The 14,148-nt window shown below is 41.3% G+C and overlaps 1 pseudogene across 1 annotated transcript; it reads left to right on the top strand.

Annotated features, from left to right (window-relative positions):
* Window positions 1–1,010: 1,010 nt before the first annotated feature.
* LOC146510581 (uncharacterized) lies at window positions 1,011–10,390 on the top strand (annotated as a pseudogene). The gene is made up of 10 exons (XR_014876395.1): window positions 1,011–1,729; window positions 3,216–3,514; window positions 3,915–3,974; window positions 5,925–5,995; window positions 6,334–6,402; window positions 6,923–7,217; window positions 7,792–7,817; window positions 7,943–8,011; window positions 8,992–9,084; window positions 9,439–10,390. The product of XR_014876395.1 is annotated as an uncharacterized LOC146510581 (transcript).
* Window positions 10,391–14,148: the final 3,758 nt, after the last annotated feature.

Here is a 14,148-nt window from a genome sequence, read left to right on the forward strand (position 1 = left end):
CAACATCGAACCGATTCTGGACGAGCTCCTACAAGGAAAAATCATCCAACAAGAAGCTTATGATAAAATCAGAGCTCAGCAGATCCCTCAGGAGAGGATGAGGGCGCTCTACAACGGCCCTCTGAAAACTGGCGAGGCCTCCAAAGAAGCCTTCTACCAGAGCCTCAAGAAACATGAGCCGATGCTCGTTGACGACCTCAGCTGAAAGAACTTTGTGTTTTTAACAGCTTGAACAGAAGATGGAACATTTTATATTTGTGCATCTATGGTTCATCTTTGGCACCTTATGTTGGGCTTAAATAAATTTAAATTTGTGTGGTAAATCACACACCAGCATGTCAGCGCTTACCTTTCTTTGGTCACAGAAAACAAGTTTCATCCAATAAACACAAACGTCTACTCAACCAGGAAGTTACCAGACAGTTTTCCATGAGCCAGTCATCTGTAATGATTGGCTCATGGTGTGTAATGAGGTAATGACCTTTAACACAAACATTTTAGTTGAAATTAACAGAACCAAACAAGACTTTTTTACTTTTACCAAAGTAAAAATTATGAGAAATGTCAGGCAGTACGTCAGTGGTGTTGGTGTGTGTGTGTGTGTCTGTGTGTGTCTGTGTGTGGTGAGTGAAACAAAAGGTCGCTTGAAGCGGGTACAGCGGCTGTATCCCAATTCAGGGTCTGCACGTCTGAAGTACGCGCACTACGTACGGAAGTGAGAGGCTTGTGAAATGGGACGGTCTAGCCTGCGTCGCGCTGTTCAGGTTGCCTAGCAACCATGATACTAACCGCGAGAAACGTTACAGACAGCTTTGTGTGACAGAAAGTCATTCATTTTTGTCATAACATCACTTTGATTAGTTGAGTATCTGAGGCTGAGACCACAGGACTGGAAATATATATAAATATATATATATATATATATATATATATATATATATATATATATATATATATATATATATATATATATATATATATATATATATATATTTATATATTACAGCAGTGAGCTTGAACTCTGGGTCAAAGATTCAAGTTGCAGTTATTTATATTTCCAATCACCTTAAATCTTCACTCAAAGACAAGTACCTGTGACAGTGTATGTCAAGAGATGCATCCTATGACACTTCTTCAGCTGAGAATCAGAGAGGAGAAACACACAGTTTTACTTGTATACAAGGGCAGCACAGAGCACTGGCACGAGACTGAGGCTCAGAGACTCGCACTGAGGACTGCCCTACTATGAAGCTCCTGGAGACACCTGTTGTTGTGATTTGGAGTTGTATAAATAAAGTTGAACCAAATCCTCACGTGTGTAAACTGTAATCACTCTGCTTTAGCGCTGCTTATTTGTGTGTGTTACTTTAACAGAAGACAGGAAGTGTGCTGCACAGTTTGAGGGCAGCTGTGGACCAAACCATTATTTATGAGGGTGGGAGCTGTGACTCTGAAACTGCCTGTTAGATTATAACAGTGCTAAAACTCTGTGTGTGTGTGTGTGTGTGTGTGTGTGTGTGTGTGTGTGTGTGTGTGTGTGTGTGTGTTTTGATCAGTGTGTATTTGACAAGCAAACGAGATAAAAAGTAAGTTGGTATGTTCGACCTGCGCGATGACATCACACAGACCCTGAGTAGTGAAATATGACACTGAGCAGCTTTCCCGCCTTCCTCAAACAATTTGCTGCTCTGAAACTCGTAAACTGAGCTGCGGCTGAAAACCAGCAGGAGTGAGTATTATTTAAATGCTTTTCCCTGACAGATGTTACAAAAGAAACGTTTTATAGTTAAGAATTTTACATTTATAAACTATTGTTGATCTTGTGGTTTGAACAAAGAAATGTGAGAGCAGATTATCGCCTGTTATGGGTTCTGTTTCATGGCAGTGCGTGTCATTGGCAGCTCTGTCCTCATGTAACTGGTGTGATTCTGCGTTGTGTCTGATAAGAAAGGTAAAAGAAAGAAAGGCCTCCAAGTAAATAATTTGCCCACTCCAGCTCCTCTCCCACAGGGGAATTGTAGAAAAGGGCTGGCATTTATTTTTACATTAAACATAAAGTATGCATTTACACGTAACATATTTGACATAAGATAAAACAAAAACAACAACATGAAATCCGACATACTTGATAAAAAAGGTAAAAGAAAGAAAGGCCTCCAAGTAAATAATTTGCCCACTCCAGCTCCTACGACCAAATACAAACAGTGGGGAAGAGGGTTAGCTCAACCTAGCAAGGAGTATATATTCATGCTAACATTTATGGCGCCTAAAACCCATTTATGATACACACATACTACACACTTATAACATCTAACAAAAACAGGCTTAATAATGACAATAATTGAACTAAAATCACAATCAGAAACATCCAGGTGGGTAAATATGCATTATATGAGCGTTTTACAGTGTTGGGAAAGAAATTATACCAACCTCTCCCACAGGGGAATTGTAGAAAAGGGGAGAGGCAAAAAGGCAAAAAGGGGACACTGTATTTATAGGGTTGCACCAAAGAAGAAGAAAATAATGAGATGGGGCTCTAACTGATAATAAACATAACTACAGGCTTGGAGGTCCTAAAAGTCAGGTATAAAAGGAACAGTTTGGGGGTTTAGGACACATTTTGGGTAATTATAACAATGTGATTTATGACCCTGTTACACTCAGGCAGCATCTCCTCCCATCAGGAAGTTTGTTTCAGGGAAGCTTTTTTTTCTGCAGACGATGAATAAAGCACCTCTGCAAAAACCTGTATACAGTGTGTGTATATGTACCTGCTCCTTAGTGCAAGGAGGAACAGGATGAGCAGTGCCGGAGCTACAAAATGACCTCCAGCAGGTCAGTGGTGTGACAGACGGGGTCCTCGGGTCCTCCTGGTGAACAACACCTGCCCTCATGGAGAATAGAAAGGCTCACATTAGAGGACAGGTTGCTTGGAACAGTGCAAAGGAAACACTGACTATAGAGTCTCTGTGTAAATGTTGTTGTTTGTGATTTCCCACAGCTGGAAACAGAACACACAGATCACTCTGTGTTTACATGACAGCTCTCAGAGGCCTTTAAACTGCGTTTCAATAAATGTTAAAAGGCTGAAAGTAGAAATGAAACTTCTCAGATGAATGTGAGGTGCAGTGTAAACTGCACAGTGTGCTTTCACCTCTCACAGTGTGTTGGGTTCATGGAGCTGGTGTAACAGAGCGTTTCTGTCTGTGTGTCAGATGTCAACGACTTCAGAGGAAGAGTGGAAAACAGCTCTGACCGAGATCCTCGAAGACCTCGATGGGTCACAGTACAAAAAGATGATGTTTATTCTGTCGGATATCCCCAAACATGTAAGGACGGACAAGTCCAGAGAAGAGATGCCCCAAGTAATCATCGAGCACTACGGAGTGGAAACATCTGTCCATAAAATCCATGAAATAATGGATCAGATACCTCGGAGGGACCCAAAAGTTCAGGGACCGACTGCGCCCCTTTGTGGAAAGACTGGAGAAGAAACAGGAGGATGAGAGAAGAGGTGAGTTCATCCTGTGACCTGATGTTTATGTGAAGTTTCTACAGATGGTCTGTGAGTAACAGCAGAAGCTGTAAAGGTCAGTGCAAGTGATAATAAAGAGGTTTTTACAGATGTTTGATGTTTAGGTCTTTTTTTCTTTCTTCATGTTAAAATGAGAATCTAAGATTTTAATTATTCATGTTTATTCATTTTATTGTAATTCCACATTTCTTGAACAGTCAGAAAAAATTATTTTAACATAAACTTGTTTGTTTTTATAAAAGTGGCAGATACACATCACATGTTCCCAGATTAAACCAGGGACCACTGGGAGGGTTTCATGCTTACTCTGTGGAGAAACCTGCTGCCTCACACGACTTTAACAACCTGTGTGCTCAGCCTTTAAAAATGTGACTTTCAGGGAAGAAGAGGAAACAGAGTGAAACTGTTCTGAGGTCAGCGGGCAGAAAGGGTGAAGCTGGTAGGTGAACATCTATCTGTCTGGAGTCACAATGTTTCTGCTGAAGGTTAATCTTGTTTTCACACCTACAGTTTGTGAAGTGAACCAAAATGTTTCTCTAACCACGAGAGAACGTTGAGTCCACTCATTGGTCAGACATGTCTGAAGGCAGCAGCCACAAAAGTAAAAAACTGCACTAGTAGATAACATGGAGAGTTTCATAAACAGCTGGTTGCTCGCCTGTACTGACATCTATGGCATCCTGCTGCATCCCAGAATGCAAAGCGTGGCTACGGGAAGGCGCTTTGTTTCAACCTTGTAGCGTTCCTGGTACTTTGTTTGGAACAGGACCGAGACGTGTCGTCCAAAGGGTCTTGGTGCAGTTGTTTTGGTTGCACTCGAGTTTGATTACTGTCAGTTCCTGCATATCCCTGAATAACCTGTAACAACGGGCCTGACACTCGGTCCTCCCAGAGCTCCTCCTACAAGACATCCATAAGAGAGCCAAACCTCCTCACGTTGTGAGGGTAAAGTGTTGGTCCCGTGCTGCCAGCTGGGATGAAAAGTGCATCATCCAGAATGTGAGGATGATCTACCTGCTCCAGTAACCTGACACAGAGGAGTGTGAGTCCTGATCGCTGCAGGAACCACACTCTGGTCCCCCTCTTTAAAACGTGGGACCACCACGCTAATCCAGAGGCTCTGACCCGGATATCCATGCAGTGTAGCAAAGACCCGTCAATCAAAGCAACTCTGGTTGACCTTCTGATGTCTGTGAGCTGACTCAAAAACTCAAAGGCTATAAAAGCTAATCAAACTCGACAGGAGATGGTTAGCTTGTGGCGCCACATTGTTGATGCCACAACAGGAACCACAGCTGCATGTAGCTAAGTCAGTAGTTGAGGTTGGTAACTCGGCCCATACTGACTCTTCACTGAAGGTCATACCAGAGCTCCCAGCACATCCTCACTAAAAACCAGAGCACAGCAGGGCACCAGATCCAACTCACGGCCAGGTTGTGATCACACAGCTCTGCTCATAGATTCAGCTGAGTCTCCATGTGGCTGCACATCTGATGCTGGGCTGGTGTTTGGCTGTGCATCGACGTGAGCCTGACTATATCTGGTAATCTGCAGGTGGTGTATTGGCTGCATTTTTAGATAAATAGTTGTATCTGTTTACAAAATGTACAATTTATATTTGCATTTCAAGTTATAAACATTTACTCATTTACTGTTTTTTTACAGTAAAAAATACTACTAGGATTTTAAGTTCTTTGTGTGATTTCTGATCAGTAACACTAATGCAGTATGTCAGTGAAAAACAACTAAATTCAGTTGAGCTGAAAAGATACCAAACAAGGCAAGGGTTAGGGTTAGTTTCTGACATTTTGTGTAATTTAAGCTGTAACAATGTGATTGTTTTCTAACAAAAAACAGTGAAACTTCAGTTAGACTTGTGTTTGTAAATGAAGCGCCCGTTGTTGTGTAGCTTTCTGGATTTTATGCTTATTGGGCTACATATTTATTTATTATACAGGCTGTACAGTACATAAGATCCAAACTCACATGTTTTATGCAACTTAAGTGTGTCATTATGTGGGCTACAGACAATAATTAAGTTATAGACTATATTTATATGAAAAACGTGTATACTTACTGCATTTGAATCATTTTAACCATCTGTAACCACCTGCATATGTGTTTGAAAAAAAAAGGCTTTGATTTTGCCACCCCATTTGATTTCTTTGTCACCCTAAGAAAATTTCTCTAGATCCGCCCCTGAGTACAGGCTCCAAAAGCCAGTTTGGATCAGACTTGATCCACAAAGACTGGACCAATGCAGCTCTTCCTCTGGGTGGGGGCCCACAGGAGGGTGTATCCTTGTGTCCGGCTCCAAACAATCATATTAAACCGACAGATTTGAGGGTTTTACCTTCAAACCAGAGTAACACAGTTTCTTCTCTTATAGGCGAGCAGAAAAGCTGCCAGCCTGTCGGAGTGAAATCATCATCATCAGCACTGAACCGCGCCCTCCGTCAGGTATGGTCATTTATTCTGCTGCTTTTATATCTCCTCAAATCAGAGGAAGAGGAGGAAGGTGGTGATGTGACAAACACAGAGACACTGAGGGAACAGATGAATATAATAATGAGATGAGGGGACAGATTATGGAAAAACAGATCCATCAACTGAACACAAATATAAGTAACTGATAAGATTTATTAACACAGAGAAGCTGAAACCATGCTGACAGATTATTCATATTTTCATACAGTGTTTAACACAAAGTCCCTGCAGTACATCAACATAACTCTGATTAATTCCTCTGAGTTAATGAATGATCGCCTGTTTTAATTTTGAGCTGCTGGTTTCCTCAGACGGATCCTGGGACAGCAGAAAAGTCCAAGAAGAAGATGGAAAACAGAGATGCATCCAAGACTCACAAGGTACCCACTGCTCTCAGAATACAAGGGAACAGAGGGAACATGTTATTAAAGTGAGGGAACTGATTAACAAGTCACAGGACATGATTGATAAACTGATGGAGGCTGCAAGATGATACGGTCTGTGGTTTTAGAGGATTGTTGCATGAAACGGCCTCAATCTTAGTATTTGTTGTTCACTCTGATTTGAATACAGGTACACTAGTCCAACCTGTGGGTCGGGCCCCTGAAAAGGGTCAACAGATAAATGTGAGGTGTCATCTCATGATTAGAAAGAGATTTCAAACTATTTCCAGATCAACATACAAATTCCTGCCTCCAGATTTTGGACTTGTCTTCACTTTTATAGTTGCGGTGAAGTTTTGAATGACAATAACAGAGAAATGAAAAAGACTCAGAAGACACTGTCTCTTGATCTCTTCACTGCCGGAGTTACACTGGGATTGATTTTCTAAACTTACTGTTTTAATGTATAATCTAAAATAACACAGCTGTGTGAGTCCAGTATCTCTCTGTGTCTCAGGTGCAAACGATTTCAGAGACAAACTGGAAAAGAGCTCTGACTGCGATCCTCGGGCAGCTGAACAACCCTCAGTACAATGAGATGCTGACATTTCTGAAAATCCTCCAAAAGAGGAAAACCACTAAGTTCAAAGAACACTTGCCCCAAAACATTATTGAGCGCTTCGGAGTGGAAACTTCCATCCGGAAAGTCAAAGAAGCACTAGATCGGATACCTCGTAGGGACGATGCAGTCCAGAAACACTTGCGACCCTTTGTGGAAAGACTGGAGAAGAAACAGGACAAGAAGAAGAAGGGTGAGGTGACACTGTGAGGTGTGTTAATGTCAGACTTCTACAGACAGTCTGTGGTAGGACCAAGCTTTTATCATAAGAAACTCTGTTTTTATAGTTTAATGTCCAACATTTAGTCCACTTTGCATTAAAATAAGAATCGAAACCATCATGTTCCTACTGTGACTCCTAAAAAGGCAGAGCCTTTAAGGGGGAGGATCCCCCTCTCTGTGGAGAGCAGGGGCAAAAGTTCATTAAAGGATTCAGAGTATCTGAAATTTCTTCACACACAGAGAAACCTGCAGACCGGTACTGAGGCAACACCTGCTGCCATCCAGACAATGTTTCAGGGACGCTGCTTCTTATTTCAGCAGACGATGAACAAAGCACCTCTGCACTTACACTGACCTGCAGTCCACACATGAAAACATCCGCAGCAGGTTTTTAAACCAGCTACTAAACTAAGGAGCTGATTGAACATACTGTGATCAGCTTTTCAGGACCTGAAAAGTGAATCAGCTCGCAGTTTGAAGTTAGAGTTTGTTTTCTGCTTCTCGAACAGAAGCCAGATCTTAACAGCATTTTTCTTCTTTTAAAGGTAAACGGATAAACTCCCAGCGTAAGGTAAGAAGAAATAAACCACCATTTTTAACCACATGGCCCCTGCAGTGCATCACAATTAATTTGTGTTTAATTAGTAATTGTTGTGAATTTGGTCTCCACTGACTGATCCTGTCGGCATAATGAAGTCCAAAAAGAAGAAGATGGAGAACAAAGATTCATCCCTGAGATCAACTGAAACCGCAGAAACTCCCGAGGTAGCTGCTGTTTACTGACTGCAGGGTGTAAATGTGTTTGAATTGTTTTTTAGTACAATATAAGGTAACAGCTTAATAAAAGAGAGGAAATAAACTGAGGGAGCACATTAACAAATCAAGGTAACAGCTTAATAATTCTATAGAATTGATTAGTAAACTGAGGAACCAGAACTGTGGGAACTGATTAATAAAACAAGGGAAGTAATTAGTAAACATAAGGAACTGAATAATAAACGTAAGTAGTAAAAGAATGGAATAGATTTATAAACTGAGTTGATTTAAGAGAACCTATTGATAAACGGAGGTAAATTAATAAATTAAAGATAACTAAAAAACTAAAGGAACAGATCAATAAACTTGGAGAACCGATTACTATAGTTATGTTAACAGATGAATTATTCGAGGGAACTTATTCATGAATTTAGGGAACTAATTAATAAATCAAGGTCAGTGAACCAACAACAGAACTAATTGATAAACAAAGAAACCGAATAGTACTGAGTTAACAAATGAATAAACCCAGGGAAGTGATTAATAGAGGGACATTAATCCATCAAAGGAACCGGACATTAAACTCAATTAATGAAAGGTGTATAATATAGTGAGTTGACAAATTAATTAATTAAGGAAACTGATTAATAAACTGGGGGAACTAATGAAGAAAAAAGGGAACAGATTAGTAAACTAACAGATTAATTCACCAAACAAAAAGTTTATTAAATGGCAGTTTACACTCTCACAGTTAACATCCATAACTGACAGGATGTAATAGAGAAACTCAATTAGAGGTCAAAATGTATTCATATATCTATTAATATTTTTACATATTAATATATAATATTTCTTTTAAAAATTATCAATAATATTTATTAAATAAATAATTATATTTGGTTTTACCGAATGGCCCCTGCATTGCATCACAATTATTTTGTGTTTAATTACACTGTAAATGATTTTCTGTTTTAATTTGGTCTCCACAGACTGATCCTGTCGGCACAATGAAGCCCAAAAAGAAGGAGACGCAGAACAACGATTTATCTATGAAGTCAGCTGAAACCACAAACGCTCCCGAGGTAGCTGCTGTTTCCAGACTGCAGAGTGCAAATGTTTTTGATTTTCTTCCTTTTTTAACAAGTCAGTTGTTATTCAAATGCTTGGTAAAGTACAAGGGAATGGCTTAAAAATAATGGAAATAAACTGAGGGGACATATTAGTAAATCAAGATTACAGATTAATAAACCAAAGGAACGGATTAGTGAAGGGAAGAAACCAGAGAGTGTGTTTAAAAGGAGGAGCTAACATTTTAATACATTAAATTTAAGGATTGGATTAACAGATTTACAAACAAGGAGTAAAGATTAGTACCACTTGACCATTTGGGGGCTCTGTAATTTGGAGTTTTTGGGTAACCTTGTGCTCTTTTTCAGTCTGATTGTTCAGAACCATCAGAGGCTAAACTGGAGGAGCCAGCGAACAGTGATCCATCCCTGAATTTGAATGGAGCCACCAAGGGGGTTCAGAGTGCACCTGTCCACACTGGGAGAGTTAAAATCAAAGCAGTCACAGCCTTCAATACACGCAACACTCACCTGGTGGTGGAAGTAAAAACGCAGCTGAAGGCGTGTTTTGTGAGCACTCGTCTCCTGGCAGAGGCACTTGGCTACAAAATGGATGAAGGCGTTGAAGCCAGAATCCGCGAGGCAGTGCCGATCTCAGCAAAGGCTAAAATGCAAGGAAACAAAATTACGGCCATTGAAAATGTGTAAAAATGTATTTTTATGATTATTTAATTTTACCTGTCTCACTCTGTTTCTCTTAACTCATGGTGTAAATGACCATTAAATGGTCACACATATTTCTTACATGCATAGTTATGTGTTGTGGACGATGAAGTGATCACTAACATTACACATGAAAGAGCTTTTCTACTTTTTGTTTGTAATCATTGAGACCAAAAGGAGAAAATGGAATCTCTCTTCACTTTTTTGCTTCTGTACATACATTTTTAAAATTTTACATACCAAATACAGTCGTCATTGTTCTGCCTGACTGATAATGACTTCCTGTTAAATGGTGAATGATAAACGGTGTTACCTTTAATGTTAGATGATTTTCTTCCAATCCTTTCTTTTGCTAACTGTACTGTTACTTTAAAAGCAGTTCAGTAGACAGTTTGAATGTCGAGGCCTTTTTTTTGCTGGTTGTACTTTTTGACCAGGTTTTGATTTTGCTTCCAAACACAGGTTACAGGTCTGTTTGGTGTTCTTGAGGTTTTGTGTCTGAACCATTTCTTTATCATCACACTACATTAAAGCTGTGTTTCCTGTTCTCTTTGGCTTGTTGAATATTCAGTAGTTTTTTCTGTTTCTGGTTTTAAAATTTTTTTAATTAAACCCACTTGTCTCCCTCATATGATCACACAGGCCTGTGCCCTGCAGTGTTTCAGGCTTATTTGTTCTTGCGGGCAGCAACTTTTTATACAAGTACAGCTGAACAGCGGAAAATTCATCATCTGCAATAAAATAGTTTATACTCTTCTTGAGGTTTTGTGTCGTGAGTTTGCCAATCGGAAGGTTGCTGGTTCGAGCCCCGGCTCCGACAGTCTCGGTCGTTGTGTCCTTGGGCAAGACACTTCACCCGTTGCCTACTGGTGGTGGTCAGAGGGCCCGGTGGCGCCAGTGTCCGGCAGCCTCGCGTCTGTCAGTGCGCCCCAGGGTGGCTGTGGCTACAATGTAGCTGCCATCACCAGTGTGTGAATGTGTGGATGAATGTTGTGTAAAGCTCTGTACAAATACAGGCCATTTACCTTTTTACTTTTGATGTAAGATGGTGAGGTTAAGTCACTCCATAACACAGCCCGTGTATTTTCACTATAATACCCGAGGTTATTAGATAATTTAAATGCCACTCTTACACAGAAACATTACAGTAAACATTCATGTTAAATCTGGAGGAATTACAGATTTATAAACATCATAAAGTGCTTCCACATTGTTCTGTAAAACATTTATACGTGTCCTTTACTGATCCATAACAGAGCTCCAACCTAGTGTGACAGGAAGCATACACATGAAGACTACAATGAAGCTTTTTTTCATTTCTTTTAATAAGACGATTAAAATCACCTGATATTAAGTGCGATGCTTCATTTTCGCACCAGCAGGTGGAGTGGTGGATTGTTTGATGGCTGTGTTAAGATTGCTGTTGTGTGAGGAGAGGTGTTACGGGTCCCAAGGATGAAGACCACGATGACAAATATGTTACCTGTAAAAGCAGGTGAAGAGCGGAGTAAGGAAGACACGATGCGTCTCTGCTTTCCTCCAGAACGTGTCTGAGTCTGATTTATTTCACACAAATAAATGCTATATAAACACTAAACATGAGCTTTCAATATACTGTTCAGCTGGTTCCTCCTTTACATCAATTACTTATCAATCAATTTACTTATTTCACAACCTCAGCGAAATATACTCTCTTTCTGGTTCAGTTTCTCAAGTTCACACTTCTTTCCATAACAGTTACATTCTTTTATCATATCAATAAACACATCACATTGTCTTCTGCAGTCTCTTACTGGTTAAACAGTTATATTCAATAACAGCATTGGTAAATACATCACATTTGTTGCCTTCAGTAATTTACTGGCAAAATCACTATTTAGTGCATCATGAAACACAGCTTGTTTAATTAACCTGTGAATGCCTCTGTTAGCTACACAGAGTTGCTCAGAGTGCTTGTGTTACACTAGCTAATCTACTCAGTCACTTTAACATAACTATTAACATTCACATCTCACAGAACTGATTTGATTGGAGCATTACAACACGTTTACACAGAGCATAGGAGCGCACTGACTCTGCTTCACGAGCGCCCCACCTAACGAGCGGGCTCGCGGTGCGGTCGCGCGGGATACCCCTCCGGTTTCTCCCGTGTTTACATATAAATAACTTGGGCGGACCGCCTTAACTCTCTCATTCACATTAACATGGGTAACCATGGTAACAATAAACAACATTTTCGGTGCGAGCACCATTTACCAACCTGTAAAAGCAGGTGAAGAGCGGAGTAAGGAAGACACGATGCGTCTCTGCTTTCCTCCAGAACGTGTCTGAGGAAGCAGCGGAAGGTGGGCTCCACTTACTGCACCCCGAAACTCCGGAGCAACCACCAAAGTTCCACCCTCACTGCTTTCTAACATAAAATGAATCCCTGTTACATGGACTTTTTTTTAAAAACTGAAAATAAATACATATAGTAATGAAAAATGTCCCGTTACATGGGTGTTTTACACAAAATAATATTAATGTGGTCATTCCCCCACAGGGGTGCCACACACTCCCCTACAACAAAAGTGGCTCCTGACACTTGAAACAAATTTGCACTTACAGTCTCGGTATTCTTATCAAATCTCAGACAGTGAATAATCAAAACCCTTAAATTAAAACTTCAAGCACTTAGGAATGTTTGGTTCTTTAGGATTAGGTAACCACCATAGTTTAGGGCTCCTTCCTAATAACTACATATGGGGTAGAGAAGAGAGATATATGGGAACTGGATGACCGGTGGGCCTTGGAATGAAGATAGGCTTGGTTGTGGGGGCCACAGGGCGGCCGAAGGCACGAGGTAAGTATCTACCATGTTTACAGTGGGCCGTGACTGGTATGTTGGATGACCTAGAGATGAATAGGTGAGCATTTGGCCTGGACGCCTCTGTCGGGTGGATCGCCTCAGTGGGGCAGGTGAGTTCTTTAATCGGGTCAGTCTTGGTCGTGTCAACTGGTCGGTCTTGCTTACTACATTCTTGGATGGTGTTGAGCTCAGACTGGGCACTATGTGCGCTAGTTGTGTTCTGTCGACGGGACGAACCTATTCTCTTTTGCCTCTCACTTTCTTCGCTAGTGATTCTCATTATATGGCGCAAGATTGTTTCATCACTCACCTCTCCGCTTGACAACAGAGGTTTTAACTCTCGCCTAATGTCACTGTGCTTATACCCAAGCCCCTGGTAGACCGAGTGCAAGAAAACATCCTGAACAGTAGCTGGACTGTACTTTATGCCCGCATCAGCCATTTTGGATGTGAAGAGGACCCGCTGCTTCAACCCTATCACCCGGTAGAGAAACTGCTGTGGTGTCTCACTCTCGTCTTGTCTGGCACACATTAATTCCTGAAAGAGTTCTGTACTATTTTTTTCTCTCAGGTGGGCCTGGAGGAACCCCTTCAGTTCAAGTACAGTCAAATCGTCTTTATTGATTAGCATATCTTTAAAAGTTCCAGGCTTTATTATCCTGAGCACTCCACGAACTATCTCTGCGTCAGGGAAGCCTTCTCTAATCCCCTCATCCATCTGTTTGCAGATGTTGTTGTAGCTAATGTCTGATGAATGGTCACCAACTTGACCCCCTTGTACTCTAAATTCTCTTCTCTGGAGATAAGAGAGGTCTCTCAGAGAGATCATCCCCTCACGAGTGGGCTGGGCCCTTGGCGGCCCGGGTGGGTTGGGTTGAAGTGGGTTGCTCTGTGTTAGGTTAGCTTGAACTAGTAAACCCGTTGGCTGTCGAGGTGACTGTTCAGTGGGGACCATTACACTTTGTCTTAGTCTTTTACCAAGCTCCTCATAGCTATTTAACATCTCCTGCAGCTCGGCGTTAGTGATATCAGGGATAGAGCTGGCTAGGCCAGTCGGGCTAGTTGTACCTGCAACTGGCAGCCGGTTAACCATGTTAGCTATTGTGGTCACCGGAACAGGCTGTGTAGGACTATCACCCATGCTACTTGAGGGGTGAGCTGGTTGCAGAGTTTGTGTAAATGTCTGTGTAACAGGTGAATCTACGTCCTCACTATCATCACATACTTGTCGATTTTCAATCACCTCATCAATAAAGTCTTTTAACATTAGCAAGTCCACCATCCCACCATCTTCTGCCTCAAGCAATGGCTTACTGTGCATGAAAGAACTGATGTGGTCAAAGCAGTCCTCCTGGTCTGTCGCGTCGAGCTCTGGCTGACCCGGGCCCGCTGGACCCACCTTCTTAGCGACCTTGTAGAGTTCTCCCGCGGACAGGGTGAGTAGGCTTCTCCTAATGTCCCACACTAGGCTCTTCCTCCCGCCCTCGGCCATGGCTGCAACTCCTTGC

Source organism: Neolamprologus multifasciatus, chromosome 10 (genome assembly GCF_963576455.1).
Source record: "Neolamprologus multifasciatus chromosome 10, fNeoMul1.2, whole genome shotgun sequence".
NCBI lineage: Eukaryota > Metazoa > Chordata > Actinopteri > Cichliformes > Cichlidae > Neolamprologus > Neolamprologus multifasciatus.